Source organism: Cryptotermes secundus, unplaced genomic scaffold (assembly GCF_002891405.2).
Source record: "Cryptotermes secundus unplaced genomic scaffold, Csec_1.0 scaffold159, whole genome shotgun sequence".
In the NCBI taxonomy this organism is placed as follows: Eukaryota; Metazoa; Arthropoda; class Insecta; order Blattodea; family Kalotermitidae; genus Cryptotermes; species Cryptotermes secundus.
Window position 1 is genome coordinate 3,849,085 of NW_019725416.1, and position 17,494 is coordinate 3,866,578.

At 42.8% G+C, this 17,494-nt stretch overlaps 1 protein-coding gene across 3 annotated transcripts in view; it reads left to right on the forward strand.

Moving 5' to 3' along the window:
• LOC111863320 overlaps positions 1-17,494 on the forward strand; it is a 1,149,828-nt gene that overhangs the window by 450,438 nt on the left and 681,896 nt on the right. The window contains exon 1 of one of the 3 annotated variants that reach the window (XM_033751008.1): positions 3,140-3,519. The exons of the other annotated variants lie outside the window; for them this stretch is intronic. The gene's annotated coding sequence lies outside the window, so the exon portion shown is untranslated. Of the gene's footprint in view, positions 1-3,139; positions 3,520-17,494 lie in introns of those variants that run through there. 3 annotated transcript variants of the gene reach the window in all.

The following is a 17,494-nucleotide window of genomic DNA, read 5'->3' on the forward strand; positions in this document are numbered from 1 at the left end:
GTTACGCACCAAAGCATGCAGTGTACGTATAACCTGTACAGTTCGGTCCTAAAAATTACGACTGTGATTTAGGATCGCTTGCTGAAAGATAAGAAACGGTTACATATTGAACGTGTTGTCTCACTGCGTCACGAATACATTTTGAAGTAGCTGATTCAGTGTCTATAAAATTCTGTGTCAGGGTCTGATACGTAGTTCACTGTGAAGCTGTCATTTTTATTCATACTATTAGAAGTAGCTACCAGGTGTCATCAAGCAAATTTCTGAGGTGGGCAATAATCAGTGTCTTTAAATGAAGGATTTGAAATTTAGTACTACAATATACATTTGTAAAAACACATGCAAGTTTTATTAAATAGTACGTGTGCGCCTGTTATATGCCTATTATGTATTTTTTTAATATAACTTGAAGATAATGGAGGAAAGGCATAGAACAGTCATGACACAGCAGCCAGGGTCGGGCGGCGAGGTTTTCAGTCTTACGCGCCGGCCGCCCTTTACCCCCCAGGAAGATTCTTGGTACTCATTTCTGTTAGAGGCGAAGTCAAAACCAGGATCATAGTGCTGCTGGAAGGATTATGTAAATTTAAAAATCCGATGGCCTAATCGGGAATCAACCCCGCGACCTTCCGGCTTCTAGAAAGCATAGCCTGTTTCTTTAATTTATGGAAACTTTTGTTACTATAGTAACCCCTCGTATAACGAACCCTGATGTAATCGGACAAAATCTGGCTCTATACTGTTGTGAATTTTTAGAAATGTTGCACTAAGAAGCTTTCCCAGTTTGAAAACTACTTAAAATAACAAAGGACCCCAATATAGAAACCTCACATTGTGAATTTCTATGTTTATCTCGTGTATTTTCTATGTGCCCTATGGTGTACTTCCGTGGATAATTCTACGCTCCCTTATAGCGGAAAATGTGTACCTGTGAAATGTTTACTTATGTTTTACTATTGCGTTTGCCCTTATTACGGCAGTTGTGATCGACGTTATGCACAGGGCGCCCTGATGAAGAGAAACAAACTGATGGTTGCAAATCATGTTGCACGGTGAGGGATCAGAACCGGTCCGACGATAACGTCCACGGCTGCAGATGTAACTTCCGCTGACACCTGTCTAAGACGGAACGTGGATATTGCTTAAACCTTCTTTCCCGGAAAATGTAGGCCTCTCTGTTTCTGATAATAGGCCTTTAAATGAAAATTGTAAAAAGGTAAAAACAATTGTCCTTGTGCTTAACTAATTAAGCACTACGCCATGAAGGCGTATGGGGGAGTGGATTTATATATTCACGTTTTCTTGTCCTCAGCATTAGTTAGAGATGAGTGGTCAGCTTTACCCCCGGGGTACCCCCAGTACCCTTCGGATAGGAAGTTGAGTGGACCCCAGAGTCAGTCTGGACGTCTTGGAGAAGAGAAAATTCTTGACCCTACCGGGACGCGAAATCCGACCTCTCGGTCGTGCAGCCCGTAGCCAGTCGCTATACCGACTGAGCTATCCCGGCTCCTAAATGAAAATTGTACGCTTAAATATTTATTTTTTGTGTATCTTATATAATTTTATCTCTCTGTATAGTTAGGTCTGAAGGTATGACTTCTCCCATATGCTTAGGCTAATTAATGAATCACTGTGCTGTTCGGAGGAAATAAGTGTAGCTCTTCATATTCATAATCTCGGCACTAGATAGAGGTGATTGGCTAGCTTCAAGCTCCAGCCGCGTTACTCCCGGGAGAAAAAGCACCTGATAGTTATAGGACAGAAGGCTGGGTGGGTCCTAGGTCTGGTCTTGACGCTGTGAGAAATGGAAAGATCATTATTAATGATGAGAATCGAACCACGATTCCTCGATTATGAAGCTCATAGCCCAGTCCGACTGAACTATCCCTTAATGTGCTCCATGTATTGTGTCTGGGAAGGAATATTCATGGGAGTAGTTGAAATCAGCGTAGCCGAGCGGTCTAAGGCATGCACTGTCTTCGCTCGCTCGGAAGCCGGGATCGTGGGTTCGAATCCCACTCAGGGCATGGATGTTTGTGTGCGTTTTCTGTGTTCGTCTATAGGTAGAGGCCTTGCGGCGAGCTGATCACCCGCCCAAGGAGTCCTACCGTATGTGTAAGATCTAGAAAAACCGAAGTGAACGGAGACGTTCATGGAGGTAGGCCTAGGCCCACTGGGGCTGTGGTGCCAAGGAAAAAAAAAAGTTGGGACCAGCCGTTAATACACGTGTGCGGACTAATTATTTTGGTCGACCATGGAGAGAGAGAGAGAGAGAGAGAGAGAGAGAGAAGGAAGGAAGGGAAGAAACTAGAAATTAATCAATTTCCAACGCTGTTTCCAACTACCGAAAAGGGGGTGTGTCTATCGAAGCTTAACCTTGAGCCTATGTGCATACACAGCCTACTGGCCCAGTTCAATAGTACGGAAAGAGTTCTATGCTAGAAAATTTTAAAATATTACCGTCCATAATGAAAACAATTTTTTATGGCGCTATTTCCTTAATTTAGAAAGAAATTGCATTGTAGATTGTTGACAAATTGAAGTTGGTTTCAGAAGAAAAGTTTTTGTTTCTGTGTCGAACCATAAACATTGTTAGTTAAGAACTGTAATAAAGTGCTGAAGTGTGTTATTGCGACATGAGCCACTCTAAAACTGCAAGAAAACACTGGCGCATTTGACATGCCTTATACATAGTGTTTACCGTATGCATGGCATTGGCCGTCTCTGTTTTATAGCATTTTGGTTCTGAATGAACAAGTTTTAGGTGGTAAAAGGAAGGTGAGTGTGTGTGTGTACGCGTGTGTGCGTGTGTCTATGTATGTGTGGGAGGCTGGGATATGTAGCAGGGTAGGTTGGGTGTACAGAAAGTAGGTCAGCGGAGACGTGAAGGGACACGGTGGTTGTTGGTAGCTCCTCCCATTGGCGCGTAACCCTTCCTCGCTAGTTCAAAATCCGTGTGTGCTATGTGCAGAATTGAGAGGCGGGGCTTATGGAGAGACAGAGAGACAGAGTGAGAGAGAGCAGTAGTTCGACACACGTTTGCTCACCGCTCGATATGGGGGATATAGCGGGGGTGGCCGGAGGAATCTACCGACATAACTTGCCCCCTCTCAACAGTACGTGTCAGTTCGTCGTGGAGTCGTGTTGGAAGATAGCCGCACGCGTTTTAGTGCAATCCCGTCCCGAGCGTTGAAAAAAATAAAAACAAGCAAATCTGCCGCTTAGAATTAAAGATGCTGGAAAATATGGTGCTGTTTTTTTGTTTATTTATTCATTGCACCAAGTCTTGGCGACTGTAAATCTTAATATATATGAAAAACCAAGTGATGTCTTTGTTTTTCTTCATCATTGACTGTCTGTTCACTGTGGCTGATGAGGCAGTTGTTGTGTGAGTGCGTGTGAGTAAATATTGTTGTAGAAAGGAAACGAAAAGGACAGTCGTGTTGTCCGTAAGGGAATGACAGGATTTTCTGCCTGGATCTGGCATCCTACGGGAACGGAATATCGTCCCATCAGCAGGTAAGGATAATTGAATTTCTCGTATTTCGTCTACCCCTCGTTCAATTAAAAAAAAAAAAAATTATCTTGAAAAGAAAAAGAGAAAACATGGAACTAACCATAGTTCCCCCCTCTCTTCTCTTAAACATTTGGCTGAACGCCCAAGTTTCACTCTCTATATCTTCGCATTCCTTTTTTGACCCTCCTTCATTATTCCGGCTTTTTCTGTCTCTCTCTGATGCTTGACTCATCTGTCTTCTTCTCTCATTTCCCTTGCTCGCTGTGTGACGTGTTTGGATCTTCGGGCTGACATAGTGGGACTTGAATACAGTAGAATTGGGCACCTCACTTACTGCGTTCCTGTAAGACCCGTAACGTTACGAGCAATACAGACGGTAGGAACGGAAAGTAGCTGAACAGGAACACACTGTAAGGTGCATTTCGTATTCGTATTACGAATTATGTACCGTCTAAACGTCCCATGATGTCCGTTTTTATTTGATACAGTTTAGTTATTACTTTCTAACTGGAATCTTATTCGTGCTATTCTCGCTGAAAGTTCCGTACAAGTGAAAAATGCCGTCTTCTTGGATGTGGCGCTGTGTAGATGTTTTGTTAACCCATGTTTCGGAGGAATGTATTGCCTCCATCTTCAGGGTATAAGAAATCCGCGAAAGATGAACCAGCGTGAACCGCCGTGGAAACCTCAAATTTTATTTCCGTAGAAGCGTTTAACTAGATATTTCAAGGTTATGGTTTATTTAGATTGCGGTCGTCTGCCTTATGATGACTACTGACGTTCCGGAGACACCGGCTGCCACGATCATCGGGTTCAAAGTGAATCAAGTTGGGATGTGGGTCAATAAGATACAGAGGAAAAAGTTGGGGTAAGGTTACGGACTCATTTCGGAAGTTGTAGACAGCCGTTATCTTCTGATTGTCGGTACTTACCTGCAGAATGAAACCCACAGTCTAGAAGCATAAAAGCATTCCTATTCAACTGTGCTGTTGCAAGTGCTGGCAGAACTATGGATGATGATACAGTCATTAACTAGAATGTGGTAGCAATGACTTACGATGACCTGTTTTCAATACAAAGGAATGCAGATAAAGTCAAAGTAAAGTTAACCCTAGGCGTAATTAATTAAGCATCACGCCAGGAAGACGTATATGGGAATGGGGGTATAGTTGCACCATTTGACCCTGCAATAGACGGAGGTGTGTGGTCAGATTTACACCCCTCTTTACCCCCAGAGGAAACAGCCCCGGGTACCCATTGTATAGGAGGTTTGGTGGTTTCCATACAATATCTCGACGTTATGGATATCAGAAAAATATCTTACGTCTACCGGGAATCGAATCCCAATTTCTCAGTTATCCAGCCTGTAGCCTAGTGGCTATACTCATAACTAACCCGGCTCCTCCAAGAGATGCTGTAACACCCTAATCCGGGTAGTCTCATAGATTTATGACATATGAACTCCAGGCCCCCCCCCTACCCGCCCGCGGAAGATGCGGGCCCAATTCAACACTATTCCTATGTAGGTCTCTGCCGCCATGTCCCCATTAAACGATTCGTATGCATATAATGTGAAAAGCCTTAGAAGTGCCACAGAAATTTTCATTAGATGTATTATATAGAGAATATATCTAATGTATGTGATGTGGTTCATTGAAAGGTTACGATTTAGTTCGCAATCTGTGGGGCGGAGAGAAAGGAGAACTGATATATCTCAATTGTGTAGCTTTCCACAGTTAAGTTGTCAACATTTGCTGTTGAGGACAATAGTCTATCCATGTCTACAGGATAAAAGCTGTTCGTCACAAAATTTTAATCCAGTATTTGGAATATAAAATCCAAAAATCCAATCCTCAAGTAAATTAACGTGACTCGAGTTTAAGGCCTACGATACCCATTGGACAGGAAGTAGAAAATTACTGGCTACTACTACTGTCACTGTTACTACTACTACTACTACTACTACTACTACTACTACTACTACTAATTCAGTTCAGTTCATTATTATTTATGTGCCAAGTTAAGAGCCACAAGGCCAATTACAGACACAGCATAGTGTAAATACAGATAATTGCATTTCGGACAAAGAAAAGCGTAAATAGAACACCCACGGGGCCAGTTTAAGAACAGTGGAAAATTGAAATTTCCACCTTACACGACAAAGAAAAGCTTAAGGACAATAAGAACAAAAAGTACCAGCGAACAATAAGGGAGTTCTTAGAAAACCAATAAAACTGATTAATAAAAATATCAAATCTTTTAATTATTTTTTATCTGTCTCTCTCTCTCTCTCTCTCCCTATGGCTGTACAGCCCTTTGGACATTGACCGCTTTTTCAGGTTCTTAATCCTATACACAGTCTGTAGGACTCCTCGGACGGGGGATCAGCCCGTTTCAGGACCACTACCTACACACAGAACAACACAAACGCAGAATAAACGTGCATGCAAGTGTACTACACGCCCAGTGTTCTAGTGGGCTAGACGGTTCATGCCTTAGACGGCGCGGCCACAGTGTTCGGCCAGTTATTTCTTTTAAAATAATAATAATAATAATTCGGAATCGGTGGGATTGAAAGGATTGTGTGTGGGGGGGGGGGGAGGGGAGGAGCGTATGACAAGGCATTTTCCGGTATCAGCCCAGTGAAACTGAGGATAACCACAAAATAGTCACTGATGATAATTTGGATGATCTCTGCCGAGATTCGAAGCGGTTATTTCCCAGATACAAGTCAGAAGAGTTTCCGCTTGGGCCATTTTGGTCCGTGCGTGTGTTTGTGAAGCCACATATTTGTAGTAAAACATGAACAAGAAGAATACCTTCTTCTGGGATGTGGCGCAGTTTAGATCTTGTGTGAACCGACGTTTCGGAGGATCGTATCGCCTCCATCTTCAGGGTAGAAAAATCCGCGTGCGAGGAACCAGCATGAGCAGGTGGCTGCAGACTGCTTATGCGATCACTATATTATCTGTGCGTCTGTGAATCCCCCCCCCTAATAACTTTGAGTGCCTGAAGCAATCTTTATGAAATTTTGTACGCATGCATGGCATCTGAGCCCATCTCAGTATCATATTACATAAATCCCTCCCATCAGTCTATGTGCCTGTATGTGTAGCCTTACTATTGTTGCCAAGCAACGGCTTGGTAAAATATATCCTTCCTTTCGTTCCTAGGCAACGAATACATGCAACAATGGAAGAATTGTTGGACGCTAGTGTCTGAGGGTCTATGATTCCCCCTATCGTTGCTAGATAATAAGTTAACACAACAATCCCGCTGCAACGAAGAATTGTTGGAGGCGTAATTTTCTATGCGGTCCGTGTCGTATCAAAAGAAATTAGACAATTAGTTTTTCCTATAAAATCAGTGTTCTTAAAATGTACATAACCTCAGTATTTTGTTTCTTCCTCTTCGCTCCCACTTTGGTGCATAGGGCTGATGTCTCAGTTTCATTGATCATTTTACAGACGGTAGGACTCCTTGGACGGGTGATCAGCTCGTCGCAAGGCCTCTACCTAAACACAGGACAACACACTTGTCACTTGTCAGACGCCATAAATGAGAGATACGAAAATGGGTGCAGTGTTCAACACACACACACACGCACACTTCTTATACATTAAGAAGATATCTGTGACGGTTCGCGGACCACCGACTGATTAACAATGCGTTAAATAAATTTTTATTTTAAATTCTACGAGTTTGAAACTAAATTTAGGCATATAGAAGGCTGTTAAGCGTGCGAATACTAACTGTCGGGAATTGTAACAAATCTCTTCAAGTTTAGTCTGTTCTGTGAATTGTTTGAACGCAAATGAATGTCATAGTGTGTTACACTGTGAGCCCTTGCGTTATTGATTCTTTCACGTGAGGCAATGTGGAGGGGCTGTTGTTAATGGAGGCACAGTACAACTGATCCATACTTCACAGTGATTGATACCTCGTCTTAGTGCGTTTCTGGTGGTTGAGAAGCAGCGCCCTGAAAGGCGTCTAGACAAACCATTCATGAAATTAGTCGAAAATTCATTGGACTCATTGACGAGAGTGCGTCTCTTACCGTAAGGACTTGCAGATGGGTTCTGCGGATACGGGGATGACGTAGTCGAGATAGCGACTGGCTACGGGCTGGACGACCGAGGGGTCGCAGTTCGAGTCGCAGTAGGGTCAAGAATTTTCTCTTCTCCACGTCATCCAGACCGGCTGTGGGGTTCACCCAACCTCTTATCCAATGGGTACCAGGGGCTCTATCCACGGTGGTAAAGTGGCCGTAGCGTGAAGCTGACCACTCACCTCCTGGTAGTGTCGAGGTGAAGAAAATATGGATCTATACATCCACTCCCCCGTACGCCTAGGGACAACTTTACGTTGTTAATAGTCAAAGATCAGTAACACGAAAATATGAAAAAGTTACAATAAGTTGAAATTTCAATGTCAGATTCCCGAAGTATGCAATATATTCGCAATGTTGTATTCAGCTACACTGCCTGTAATTCAGTAATTTGTATCACGGATAGCAACATCACATTACAAACCTTGCAGCCTGAAATTCATATAAATACTGTTTAAAATTCCGTTCGTGTCTCGCAGATAACATAAGTTTACTGCGCTACCATTACCAAGACAAGTCAGTTAAAACTGTCTGGATAAATAATTACCGATTATTAAGATAATTATACTTACTTAATCCGTTCCTCTTTTATCTTGCGGTGTCGAGGTTATTTTTATTTTTCATTTTGATCATTTTACAGACGATAGAACTCCCTGGGCGAGGGATCAGCTCGTCCCAAGGCCTCTAGCTAAACACAGGACAACACAAACAGAATAAACACATACACACACCAAGCATACATGCCTTGTGTGGGATTCGAACCCACGATCCCGGCTTCCGAAAACACTTCGTTCCTTAGACCTCTCGGCTACCGTGACCGGCTCAAAGAATTATACAGACACATAAACACATTGTTTTCTGTATCGTTAAAATAAGTGGTAAATATATAGTTAATGTTATGCTTTCAGTAGGTGAAATGTTAGTACCGTTTAGTCTCCCATAGCAGTAATGGAGGAAAAATGTGAACCTGAAATTGTCAGTGATATCTTCTATCTAATTACCAACGAACTCTCACGTAATCGCAAACCGCACGCACGCACACACACACACACATATGCGTAGCCATGCATACGTACTAACTGACGACGTAAACAACTCCCTGGAACTGAGTCCTTCTTGAGAAGCCAGCCATACAAGAAGTTCCCAACTTCATGACAGCTCATGACGCTGTACCCAGTAGCCCGCCTTTGATCTCTTTCCCGAGCCAGATGGATCCAGTCAATACAACCATCCAATTCCTCTAAAATCCATTTTAACTTACTCCTCCCATCTACCTCCTGATCTTCCCAGTGGTTTCTTTGCTAGAAATTTTCCTACCAAAACTCATCTTCTGTCCCACGTATGCTACGTGTCCTCCCCTTCTTGATCATTGTGATAATACTTGGGGAGGGGTAGAAGTTATGAAGCAACTCATTATGAATTTTTCTACAGCCTGCTATTATTTCGTCCGTCTTAAGTACAAATATTATCTTCAGTACCCGTTTCTCAAACACCCTTAGCCTGTGGTCTTCACTTAATATGAGATACCAAGTTTCACTCCCGTACAAGGCAAGGTAAAGCTATCCCTGTAACAGGCCGTGAAGATTCATAGGGTTGTGAGACGTCGAGGCTTCCACATCTTCTAGACAATTCGCTCACAGATGGCGGTAAGGTTGTCAGCCTTACGCGCCGGCCGCCCTTTACCCCCTGGAAGATTCCTGATACTCATTTCTGTTAGAGGCTAAGTCATCCCCAAGGCCATAGTGCGGCTGGTAGGATTAGGTTAATTGAAGAAATCCAGTTATCTCATCGGGAACCGAACCCTCGACCTTCCGGCTTGTAGCATAGTGCTTCAAACAACTACGCTACCGCGNTCGAACCCACGGTCTTCCGGCTTGTAGCATAGTGCTTCAAACAACTACGCTACCGCGTGTCCCCTCCGTATAAGACTACAGGCGAAATTAAAGTTTTGTGTATATTTTAATATATTACAATACAAAATTATTAAAGATGAGCAGTGACACACACACACACACAGGGAGCCTGCACAGAATAATACATGAACGGCGCTGAAAACAAGAAACAGCAGCTGCAGCACATGTAGACACAGAGCCCGTGCCCCTCGTGTTTAAAACTTTAAATTTTAGAAATTTTAAATTTTAAACTGTAATTCTAATATCAAATTGACGAGCGTGTGTTGGTGAGATTTTAAAACAAAACTGACAGGCTGATGTTTTAGATTTTGGACTGTGTGCAGTGTGACAGCTACGTAGTGAAAAATACACCTGATGATGGCCAGTTACGGCCGAAACATGTAGTGTAGAGGAAGAAAAGACAAAGATCTACAACCAAATAAATTTTTGCATTCACGACAACATTTGTATTATTACATATAGAAATCATATCGTGAATTGTTACTGTCGTTCCCAAATACATGAACTCTGCCACGTTACCTTTATAAAAGGACTTTGCCCTATATACACCATGCGTATATGCATAGGCCTAGACAGTCAAGCTGTTATGTAGTGCAACTCATATATCTTGTTTTCTAAGAAAGGCCTATGAAGAACCGTAATTGTTTTCTGGGGCGTCTCGGGAATTTTCTCATCTCGTACATGGGCAAAGCCGGGCCTGAAACACGCCCCACTGGATATCGGAAATTGAGAGCACCCATCTCACCTAATGTCGCAGGTCAGTGAATGAGCAGGACTTGCTCCCCTTCCCCCAGACGGTCTCAAAAGCAAGGGGTACCATGGCAGAAAGGAGGCATGAATTGGACTAAAAAAAAAAGAGGATTGATATAGGTAAGGTCGGCCATCGCCTCTGTACTGTTTACGTTTCGGTTCCAACATTGATGCCAGCGGTCCCGACTTCTCATATGCTACCAAGTTAATGAATTGGTCTGTTGGCTTCACCTTGCAGCTCATCGCTTCGAGAATAAACAAACCTGAAAGCGTTATGAAAGAAAATATTGAATCCATTCCAGTAATAAAATTATGACGTGCTAGAAGTTAAGGAACTCAGACCACAGTGATCACGCGGTCTAAGGCATGAACTGTCTTCGCCCTCTCAAACACTGGGATCGTGGGTTTGAATCCCACTCGAGACTTGGATGTCTGTGTGCGTTTTTTCGGTGTTTGTGTTGTTCTGTGTGCAGGTAAAGGCCTTGTGACTGGCTGATCCCCCTTCCAAGGAACATTACCGACTATGTAAAAAGATCAAGAAACCTAAAAAGCGGCCAAGCTCTAAGAAAGGGCTGTAGTAGTAGTTATAAAACATAATAACAACAGCGTTGATTGAGCCCTTGATAAGCTCAACATATTTGATACACATTAAGAATTGTCAGAAGAATTGAATTTTGATATGTTTCTGTCAAATATTGGCTCAAATTGAACTTCTCCCCTAAATGAATACACGTATGAAATTATGTACAGAATGGAATACAGAATTTATTACGCTCACAATTATTGAGTTTTTGAACTTCGTCGTCCGGTATTTTAAATAAAAAAACGTTTCGGAGACTGGATCTGTCTGTTTCCGTCCTCAGAGGTGGGGAAGTGGGATATACCTACTCTCTTGGGTCCCTTAGAAAGAGCTCACTCCAGTCACACTGGGCGATATCCCTTGTGTCCTGCACCGTCATCAGAACCCTTTCAGGTAAAAGGTAAATCTATTCTTGTAACAGGCCGTGAAGTCCCATAAGGTTGTGAGAGTTCGAGACTCCACATTTTATAGACAGTTGCATCAATGATGGCGGTGAGGTTGTCAGGGTTACGCGCCTGTCGTTCTCTTCCCCGCAGGAAGATTCCTGGTACTCATTTCNGGACTTGAAAGTAAATGTTGGGCCTTACAATGCCTGCCTCGTGGATCTAGAGACCTACAGGCTTGCCCGCCTGTGTGCTTTAAATTGACCTATATGAATGTTTCAGTCTATCCATTTTTCTTCCGCAAGACCAATAATACGTAGATTAAGGTCAATCGACCAGTTTAAACGTAGAGACCAGGTGTCTCTTGCTGTGAAACCTACATTAATATTGTATCCTAAGATAAACTTTCACTCACTTAACGAGCCTTGAAGCAATGTTTTTAAAATTAGAAGTCGTTAGTTCTCTGCTAGAAAGCATAGATTAAAGAACAGTCTCGAATGAGAACAGTAACTTATGTAATAGGGCCGCAGTGGTTACGCGGAAACACAGCCTCACTCACCTCATCTCTCCGCTGTTGAACAGTGGCAGCCTGTAATGTTATTAGATTGTCATGGGAGAAATTAAGTCCAGGAACCTTGTTGTACACGCATAAGCGCAGAGCTTCTTACGAAAAGTAATATCTTTACAACTTGTTTTATGTGGACCTGAAAAGTGGTAATCTATTTCGAAAGAAGGGCGTAGGTTACAAGTGAATGAAAACAAATTTCTCAGGAAAATATTTGGTCCTAAGAGCGACGTAGTGAGAGGAGAGTATGTTTTGTTTTTTTTTGGTGGTGTGAGACTGAGTCCACTTGGTACGTCGGCCACTAATTGGCCTATTGTACCAGCCCCGGATGATAGATTATGAATGTGGAACAGTCGGTGGAATGAGAATTGGCAGGGGAAATCGAAGTGCTCGGAGAAAACCTGCCGCACTGCCACTATGTTATCGAAAATTCTTCCTTTTCCACTATATAGAACCTCTCATATGGTTTGGGATGTCTCTCCGAAAGCAAAATCACATCTGTATGTAAGTCTTGCAGCTGTTTACTGAACTCATAGAGCCATTTGCATTAAATGCTATGATTTTGAGCGGCCTATGAACTCTAGCAGCCATTTTGTTGCAAGCGAATAAGTGTGTAGGTCCACAAGTAGGTCTAAGACAAGCACGGTAAGAACCAATCGCCTACTTTCCGTTTACTACATGCTGAGTATTTGATATGACACGGACAACATAGAAAACACCGCGTACAACAGTTCTTCTATTGTTGCGTGTATATTCGTTGCAACGGGAAACTGTGTACCGAACCGTTGTAGCGATAGTGAGGGATACACAGACACACAGACAGCAAGATGATCTCATAAGCCTTTTTTAAAATAAGGAACTTAGGGTAGAAAGTTGTAACAAAGAGAAGCCTGTTTCCTCGGCACATTTCGTTTGTTTTTCATACATGCAGACTTTGACTGATCGACAGCGTGTATAGACCTATAGGGAGCCTGTGATTGTGGAATTAGTAATATGATTTCAGTGTAACTTTGCGAAGAACTGGCCCTCTGAACGTACTCTTTGTGTGGAGAATATATTCAGCACAGGTTATGGGCCTGAATTAAGAAAAATCTAGAATATATGAATCAGAAATCATCTTTGAAGAACGAGGTCTTCTGGGATCTGACGCCGTGTAGGTCTTGTGTGAACCGACGTTTCGGAGAAACGTAAGCCCCCATATTCAGGGCGATATTTTCCACCGAAACATCGGTTCACGCAAGATTTACACGGCGCCATATCCCAGAAGACAGCATTTTTCATAGTCACCTCCCTGAAAAACTCATATCTTATATAGAAAGCATCTTTCATTATTCGCGAAATACTCCCTTTCTAACCCTCCCCTTGAATGACAGTTTGGGGGAAGAGAAATGATGTTTATTCTTGAAGGAGACGTGCAGCAACCCCATGAGAATATCTTTGAATACGTAACCCTTGTGTCTTGCAATTATTCAACTGCAATGTATAGCCGCCATTAGTAACCAGCATTGTTTAACTTTACCTAGGGCCTCAATCAAATTGTTGAGTTCGCGACAACTTTGGGTTTCAGATGTTTATAAAACGGAGTTGTAACTACGGGCAGTTGGTAGTGAGTTGGCGGTTTGAGATCTACGTATTGACTCTGGCCTCACTCCAAGTCAGCAACCAAGAAACAGAGACATGCGTGTCACGCCAAACTTTCCCGCCGCAGCTTTCACTGGGCCTGTTCTTTTCCCTTCTTTATTTTTTCATCTCTTCCTCTTCCTATAAGGCTGTTTCTCTCCCCTTGTGAAACTACCAGCCTCAAGGATTTTAATTCGTCTGTTACACCGAAGGTTATTTTAACTGTATCTTCCATTGTGGGTTATAATCTTGTACTCTTCTCCAAGTATAATTAGAATTATCAAGTCAAGGAGGATGAGGTGGGCAGGTCATATAGCACGAATTTGGAAGAAGAAGAATGCATATAGGATATTGGTGGGAAAGCCATAAGGAAGAGTCCACTTGGAAGACCTAGGCGTAGGTGGGTGGACAATATTAAAATTGATCTTAGAGAAATATGATGTGATGATGGTGATTGGATTGATCTGGCTCAGGATAGGGACCACTGGAGGGCCCTTGTGAACACGATAATGAACCTTCGGGTTCCATAAAATGCTAGGAAATTCTTGAGTAGCTGCAGATTTTGCTTCTCCTCAAGAAGGGCTCAGCTCTATAAGTAAGTAAATAAGTATTGTGTGTTATGATTTCTTTCGTCTCTCACGCCAAATCTTCCATGGTTACGCTATTCATACCAGTTTTGTGGCAGCATAACCACTAATAAGTGTTCACCAACGGGACCCATTGTGGGGCGATATCTTCCACTTCTCAGCACCACAATGTAATTCTCGGGAATCCATCTTCGCGTTATGCTTCCATGGTCCCGGTCTTCAAACTCACGTCTTCCAAGAAGATTCCCCACCAGCATTATGTATGTATCCCTTGTCTCTTGTCCTAATAACAAACATGCTGGATTATAAATCTTGATGTTCTCAGTTGGATCCTGAATTGCTTCCTTACATGAACGTAGAAAAAAGAAAAAGAAGGTTCGTTATGTTGGCCGGGTAATTACTGGGTTTTTAATAGCTACTTCTTGATGCGCCCCCACGTCAATCTTGGATTTATCGTGAACAAAATAACACTGCCATATTTCTCTCCGAGCAATACGCGGTAGCTTAGTCGGTTGAGACACTATACTACAAACCGGAAGGTCGCGGGTTCAAGTCCCTATTATATTGGATTTTTCAACTGACCTAATTATTCCAGCCACATTATGGCCCTGGGGTCCACTAAGCCTCTAACAGAAATGAGTATCAGGAATATTCCTGCGGGGTAAAGGGCTGCCGAATCGTAAGGCTGACGAACTTACCGCCATTGTTTAGAAAATGTGGGAGCCTCGACCTCTCACAATCCTATGGGCTTTCACGGCCTGTTACAGGGCAGCTTTTATCTATGACTTACCATTCCGCCATACTTCATATTTGTCTAGCAGCGGGGGCTTGTACGAAGTAAGGTAAAGGGTGGCTGTATAAACCCAGGCTTTCTTGACCTCAGCACTAGTTGAAGTTGAGTGGTCAGCTTCACGCCCCGGCCGCTTTAACCCCGAGAAAGAATCCCCTGTACCCATTGGATAGGAGGCTGAATAGGTCCCAGAGCCGGCATGGACGACATAGAGACATGAACATTTTTGCCCCCACCGGTACTCGAACCCTTACCCCTCGGTCGTCCAGCCCATAGTCGAGATACCGACTACGCTATCCCAGCTCTACCCGTCTCCTACAAGTAAAAATAAAAACTAGCAATACAGTGAAGAAACCAAATAACAAAGAATAGCTGGTTTCCTTTGTTCCATATTAAATTTTCGAGCCGTGTTGTTCGTTACTGATTATCTAATTATGTTGATGAGTTCTGAAATGCCCCTAAACGTGTTGTATGTGTCCGCATCGTTTTAGATTATGCTTGAAGTTCATGCTTCTGACACCGCTGTACACATTCATACAGTCTGCTGGCGCCGATCTTTCTTTCATACGGCATAGCCATGTTGCTAGTTGTCGTTACGACCATCTTCCTTTGATCTTTATTTCAAACTAGATCTGAGGTTTGGCCTGGCGAATGTTTGGTTCATCTGTACTTTGAAGGTACGCTTACTTCTTAGTGATAATATTAATACTAACTGATGGGCCAAAAGATTGTGTAACCCTTGTATCTCTTACAGTCGTCTTGTATAGACATCAGCAGAAACAGATACTATGAGTCCTGGGGCATATGTTTTAGAGCCCCTGTTCGTATTGTTGTTGCACGCTTAGGGGCACAGAGTGTTTGAATGTGACTGGAATGTGAAAAGACTGGGGGGTTGAAATCAAATATTGAATTTAGATAAAACTTGAAAAAAAAAAGGGTAAAGCTATCCGTGTAACAGGCCATGAATGCCCATAAGGTTGTGAGACTTCAAGGCTCCCACATTTTCTAGAGTGTCGGCTGGCTCACTGATGAGGGTGAGATTGTCAGCCTCACGCGCCGGCTACCATTTACCCCCAAGAAGATTCCTGGTACTCATTTCTCTTAGAGGCTGCGTCGACCCCAGGGTCATAGTGCGGCTGGAAATATTAGGTCAATTGAAAAATCAAGTGACCTCATCGGGAGTCGAAACTGCGACCTGCTTATTTTCCGGGACTCTAGGGCAGCTGTCACTGCGATCCGCATTAACTGCCTTTGTTGTGGGTCACATACCTAGTCCCCGATTTCATTTATTTGCGAATTTGACCTTCTTTGTTCGTGGGCCACTGTCTGACTGAGCGCTGAAGGCGGATGGTAACAAAGACTGGGAGACAGCAGTAGGAACAGTGTCTGCCGCTCGTAGGTAAAAAAATAATAAAAAAGCTATCCCTTGCTTAATTAAGCACTAAGCCATGAAGACGCGTGGGGCGTGGAGGTATAGCTTCACTTTTCTTGACTTCGTCATTAGATGGAGGTGAACGCGCAGTTTCACGCCTTAGTCGCTTTACCCCCGAGGAAAGAGCTCCCATTGGATGGGAGGCTTGGTGGCCGCTTCGAAGTAAAGAAAAATCTCATTTCCCTACCGGGAATCGAACTTCGTCCTTCCAGCCCATAGCCCGTTGCTGTATCCATTGAGCTATCCATTGTGGTAGGTAAAGAGACTGAAGCTGCCACCTGTCTTCAGTGCTCAGTGAGATAATTGTGGGCCCGCGCGTAATGTACGTTAACAGACTACAGCCTCTGTATTGTTTTTAGGTTCATTAAAATACACTTGTCAATGTGTTAACGTAGGATTTGGTGATTGATGATTTGAGTTTATTGTAGGTAATCAGCTTCATGCTCCGGTTGGTTTAATCCCACGGATAAATATCCTCTAGCCGCTGGATACGAAACTGAGCGAGATATCCATATGATCGATTGATAATGTCAAATAAAATTTATGGATTTACTCACTTTCTCTCCAGAAGTTGACGGGATGTCCGGCACTTTGAAACGACAGGGTATGACGATATTGATTGGACTAATGTGGCTCAGAGTATAGTTCATCTGGAGGCTGTTCGGTAATGAACCTGCGGATTCCCTAAGAGATATCGAGTTTCTTGACGGACTTCGCGATTTTTAGCTTATCAAATTTGCTCTGCTACATGCAGGTAGTTTCTTATAGTGGAACTTAAAGAACTCAATGTACAATTATGACTGTATTTTATCTGTACACAATCACAAGGATTATAATAATGTGTCCCAGGACTGGTTATATAACCTTTGGTCACCCCTGGTACTGAAGAAACAACTATCTACTTTGTATTATGCTCTTGTCTTGTCTGATGAACACTGACGGACGGTTGAATCGAGATATCGATTTAATTAAGCACTGCCGTTTGATGTAAGTACCATCCAATCTCCGTTGTTGGATGAACGTCAGGATCACAAAGAAGAGACACAGAGTTTGATGAATGTTATTCCACATTTTTAAGTATCCAGTTTATAAAGATCATGTGATACGTGAAGAAGATTGAGTCGCTGAGGATTAGCTAGGAAACTGTCACTACGATGTTTTTAAAATTTCATTTTTTATATTTTGTAGATAATATCATTTAAAGTTTCTCCTACTTATTAACGTTCCAATGATAATGTACAGTTTCTGT